Source organism: Topomyia yanbarensis, chromosome 2 (assembly GCF_030247195.1).
Source record: "Topomyia yanbarensis strain Yona2022 chromosome 2, ASM3024719v1, whole genome shotgun sequence".
NCBI classification, from domain to species: Eukaryota; Metazoa; Arthropoda; class Insecta; order Diptera; family Culicidae; genus Topomyia; species Topomyia yanbarensis.
Genome location: NC_080671.1, coordinates 291,444,838 through 291,450,590, shown reverse-complemented (window position 1 = coordinate 291,450,590; position 5,753 = coordinate 291,444,838). Strand labels below are relative to the sequence as shown.

At 37.9% G+C, this 5,753-nt stretch overlaps 1 long non-coding RNA gene across 1 annotated transcript; it reads left to right on the top strand.

The window, feature by feature from the left end:
* Positions 1 to 3,596: 3,596 nt before the first annotated feature.
* On the top strand, positions 3,597 to 4,554 carry LOC131679276 (uncharacterized). Its single transcript, XR_009303819.1, has 4 exons — positions 3,597 to 3,708; positions 3,930 to 4,121; positions 4,184 to 4,344; positions 4,403 to 4,554. It is a non-coding gene; the product is annotated as an uncharacterized LOC131679276 (long non-coding RNA).
* The last annotated feature ends 1,199 nt before the right edge of the window (positions 4,555 to 5,753 follow it).

Here is a 5,753-nt window from a genome sequence, read left to right as displayed (position 1 = left end):
ATACACAGATAGACACACGGCTAGCACACAATTGTACACTAGTACCAAAAACTACAATTATTACAACACAACACAACTAATAGGGTTCTACTGTTATTTTTTTTAATGCGCCTGTGCACGTTGACGAGGTCGACCGATAAATCGACACACAATGACTTCCACTGCGTGCCGTGCTCACAAAGACTGCCGTTAAGCTGTTGAACAATGTCTGCAAACACAGCCCACAGAAAAAGTCAATCCACGGCGACCCGCCAATCGGCCACGCCAGTGTGCACAGGCTCTTAGTTGACTGTTAGTTTGGGCTGGTGCAGAGTATGAAAAAACAACACATAAAAAAGGCCCATAAGCCCTCTCGGTCTCCTCGATGCACCACTATCGAGGCGTAATGCAATAACCATCTTAAAGCAGTTGTCTGCCAGAGCTTCTTTAAAACTGACTCTGAAATATGCTTGAAGATGTTTGCAATACCGTCAAACCCGTCAACCTAGGGGAGGGCAGATGGTGGAGCACACAAGAGTCACACACAAACACACTATCTCCCGTGTAGACCCCGTCATATGCAATAGCTGTAATACTAGACTCACTATAGAGCATATCCTTATAAACTTCGGGAGCTTGCGAACCTCCGGCTTCAGTACGATTTTTTCGTCAATCCGAAAGGTGCTAGGAAACGACCTAGATTGCGAAGAAATTTTAATATCTTTTCTGAAAGACGAAAAACTCTGATGAAATATTGTGAGATCCCAGCAAAACAGCCCATCTCTCAAACAAACCTTCTACCGCGCACACACACGAAAAAACACCCATCCAATGGCAATGTACTGGATTCTAAGGTGCGGCACCTAATAATCCAGTACATTGACCCAATGGGCCCTCTGCGACACAAATTACGGGTGTACGAGAGGTGTTCCGCAGCCTAACAGATCACAGAACGCTGAAACCAACCAAGGGGAAAGAAGACGTTCCAATGACAAGCAAGTGCATCAATAACTAACCTACCGGACACTGTGGCTTGTTTTCACCTACATTTCAGATTGAAAAATAAGGAATAGATCCAGTGTTACAAATATAGAGGACCATTCATAAATTACGTAATGCGAAAATTCCCCACAATTTGATTCCCCCTTCTCCCATGTAACAAATTGTCGCAAATTCTTCCTAAAAGTGTTACGTAATTTATTAATGGTCCTAGAGCGGCTACAAAAAACTCGACAATTCTACTTAAACCGCCAACACTTACACGACAAAACTAACTCGGTATTAGCCAAATTTTCTCTCTTGCGAATGACCATTCTGTAAATAAGCAGCCAACAATATGTTGCAATTAAAGTTCAGGAAAATATAGTTCAAATGTTGCAGTATTGTATGAAAATTTACAAAATAAACAAAAACTTTCTGTATAGCCAAAAAGTTTTTGGGCGTTATTTTTTCACTGAAAAATCATAGACCAGCCCTCCCCCCTCTAAACAGTCACAAATTCCACGAAGCATGGAATTTTTCTGCTGTACTGGATTCGTGACACCCTCCACAGTTTCAATATGCTATTATCTACAACTTCCTGAAAGACACCGAGTTGCACGACAAAATATGAACCAAACGAAAATTTCCAACGCAACCGATAGAAAATGTTAAATTACTAAATTCTGTAATATCTCGCTCATGGGAACACTCTTTGGGTTGCCCTCTCCACATTTATGGAGATGAACCAGCCGACTGAAAATTTCCTTAATAGAGCTAATAATAATAATAAAGTATGTGTCGTTATGAAAACCAAAAATAGATATGATAGAAATTCAACAAATTCCTTGAACATTCTAAAAGCCTCTTACAATCATTCCAAAACTATGTTTATTTTGTGATATTTGAAACTACAATACAATTTTCATATTTATACTCACTTCCATTTCGTATTTAAAGCTAAAGTTAAAATTTTTCATACACCGCCATGGCCACTGACCTGTCGCATCATACGGAAATAAATTGAATCTAAGAGTTAGAACTAGTTCTAGACTTGAAATTATTAGGTTGCTGCAGACTTAAAATTATTAGGTGCCAAGAGACACTGTTACAGCACTAAGCCGCATATAAAACATAAGAGGGAATGAAACGAAACAGAAAAAAGTGGAGACTTACCCTAATACTGAATCAACTTCATTGTCGTGTTTTAGCAAGCCGGATGTCCCCCAATAACGTCAGCACCTGTAAGTGATGCCGATTTGACGAACCGAGCGTCTTGTTTCTCGTCTATACATCCAGAAACTTAATCACAACGATCAGAAACAACTTATCCAGCAGGTTCAATTTTCATGCATCGTGATACAACACAACGGAAACCAATTCTGTTGGCAATCTCATACAGATAGTACTTACAAAGTAACCCAAGCGCAATTTAATCACTCCCACTGGCCAAACATACAGGATTCCCATATTCTGTGCCGATTCGCTTCCCGGCTCCTAGCATTCGATATAAAATTATATTTGCTCTTCAGCAGCAACGCACAGAAGTAGGCCATTTTTTCTCCTGGTGCTGGCATACCATCGTCGCGGGGAGCAGGAAAATTTTAATAGGCTTAAGAAGGATGAAATGCTTGACCAGTATTCAGAAATTTTCCGATTGGTTTGCTGTGATTGGCTCCGGGAACAGAAGCACAGAAGCGTGTATTGGGAGCAATACATAACCCAGCTTTTCCGAGACAGATTTGATTGCGGATCTAAAAGAAAAAAAGAAAATCAGAAATATGTAAGGCAACTTGCAGGAGAAACTGGAAGTACAACTGGGAAGTGAAACAAGTGTCGTTTTTTACTTGTTTTCTTCGCACTTTCTGGGAGTACAAAGCAGGTAATAAAGCTTAAAATATAATTTACTAACCTTCTACTTTTTGTTTCCCTGTTGGGTTACTTCCCGGCGGGTTCGATAGTAGGCTGGTTCTCGTTTCCGCAGAAATGCATCCAAACTAACCGGATCACCAGAAAACAAATGCACACGGCGTAATTGGTACTAGAAAAAAAGCACAAGCGTTCGCCACTTTTTTGTTTAGAAAGGCAGTTGTGTTTGTATTCGGACAGTACATGTAAACAAACGAGACGAACGGTATAAAAATGTGCACGGATACTGCCCGAATCTGCTCGCGGCACTCGAATCGATGATTCGAGCATCACCGTTACCGTCCAACAAACGCACAAACAGAGATGCCAGGTACTTTTTTCAAATGTCTGCGATAATAATTTTAAAAGTCTGGGAAGAACAAAAAATGTCAGGAAAGCTAGTGTAACCAAAAGCCTTTATATTCAAAAATCTGCAAATATCTGCAACCAAACTAAGAAATCTGCAAATATCTGCAACCAAACTAAAAAATCTGCAAATATCTGCGTCATCGAAAAAATCTGCAGCTTAAATTAAAAGTCTGCCAATTTGCAGACTTGTCTGCAAATCTGGCATCTCTGCGCACAAAGGCAGTAACGCTTTGAGCTGATTTCTGAGAGGGAGTTCCCATTGCGTTATTTCTAGGGCACAGTTGCAATGTGTGACATATAAAGTACTTTCCAATCTGTAACAGTGTTAGGGTAATCAGCAATTTGTTTTCCTCCAGCTGTCATAATATTCTGATAGGTGGAGGAAAACAAATCAAAAATAGCCGGTATTGCATATTTCCGGAAACTTTTATAGCGGTACAGAGTATTAAATATTGAAATTTTCAACACTACACGGTAAAAAATTGTCCCGTCTAATCCAAATGTTTAAGCACTTGAATCAGTTTCCATGCCTCACTACGAAATGAAGTGATTTAGTATTGATTTTCTAGTGATTTACGATTCGTACAAAAGTGATATATCTTTGAAAATTATTCAATAGAAATTGCGTTGCGTTGCGTTGCGAAGCACGGTGCTATTCGTAGATTGCATACTAACGATTATCATGTTGTCTATAGGTAGTTCAACTCATCTTGCTTGTGAGATAAATGATCAGGAATGAACTTTATCTCTTGTGAGTTCAGTAAACCAATAGTATGAGAATCGCCATTGCCGGCCACGACCATCTTCACCGATACTTAGGGTAAGGTAGGAAATGTTGATGTAATACCTACTTAAGGAAGGCCACCGACTCAGCGACGCTTCCATAGGTATTTTGAAAATTATTCAATAGAAATTACCTTGAAACTAAAATTTGTATCTGTTGCATTAGCACTACTGTCCATATCTATTAGATTTTAATGTTCCAGCCTTTGCTCACAAATGTCAAAATAACTCAAGCACATAAAAGATGAACACTTGGAGCAAAAGTTGTTTAAGTAGAAGTCCTACGCTTCAAACTGATACGTTTTAGTATTTATGTTGGTATAGAATGTGAGTACTTTTAACATTTTGCATGGGCAAATTAAAAATGCAATTCTGTTGGTTTCAGGTCGCGAACTGGAGAACCTGGGCGAGACGTTTCATGAATGAACCGTACGCACCGGGCTCTCAATATATTCAAATTGAGGATCACGACGTTTACAGGTTTATTTATATTGAAATAAGTTAGCTAAAAATAATTTAAATTTAATATAGCGCATATTTAATCAATAGACAATTCAAGAGTAAATAATTTAAACTTGATGTGATGGATCGTTAATATCAATATGGTAAACAATCAAAATTTAAAGCCTGGCACATCCAAAGCGGTGTGCAAGGTAATGCAATTTTAAGTGATTTGCTGTTGATTCGATTGTGATTCGATACAAAGGTCCCCAATAGACTTACACTTCGTTTTGAACTGTTTGGCAAGTAGTGAAAATTCAATAGCAAATCACTTTACATCATTTATATTTATGATGATTTTTTACCGTGTAGTATAAACTAGTACACCGAGCAAAATTTACTTTGAATTTCCATAAAAACGTCTTATGACTTTCAGACATAAGGATTTTGAATGGATTTTATAAGTCTGTCTTATGATTTGGAGGGGAAATTTTCCAAATCCATCTCTTATTATTTTCATGAGACACTCTTATGAAATTTATGAAAATGTCCGAATGAACGCCATAGGTGCCCATTTATGAAAATTGCTGACATTTATAAGCAGAAAACATAGTAGTATTAATGATTTCCATAGAACAGTCTTATGAAATTCATCACAATGATCGAATGAATGCCATAAGTTTTTTTATGGATATTATTGTGTATTTATATAAAAAATAGAACATGGCTGATATTTCTCGAGCATTTTTAGTAGACAAAAACTCAACAGTAAAAATCAACCTTTAGATGATATTAGGTTTTACACCAACCGACATAACCCCAAAATGAGCCGGATGAACTTCGTTTGACAATTTTCGGTGGTTTGTTCACATGGGAGTTATGTGAGTTTGAATGTAACAGATGGGCACCTGTTGCACTCGAACTCACGCAACTGACAAAGTAAACAAACCACCGAGAATTCTAAAACATGAGCGTAATTCATAATGAGTTCATTCGTGTTGTCATCTTGTAGAACTAAATTCGGGACAAATGAACCGCCAAGTGTAGATGCCTTCAGAAGATTGAAGAGAAAACTCCCATTAAATATTAAAATTTGTACATAATGAGCAATGAGCAACGCTTCGTCAATATTTCCTGGCCAACTGGGCTTAGACAACTGGGAAACTGGACTTGACAACTGAATGATAATGATTCTTACTTCTCAAATGATTTTGATAATTATGAAATACGTGTCAGATACTAATTATATGCACAACTGATTTCATTTCAAAATATTGGATATCTTCTGTAAAAAT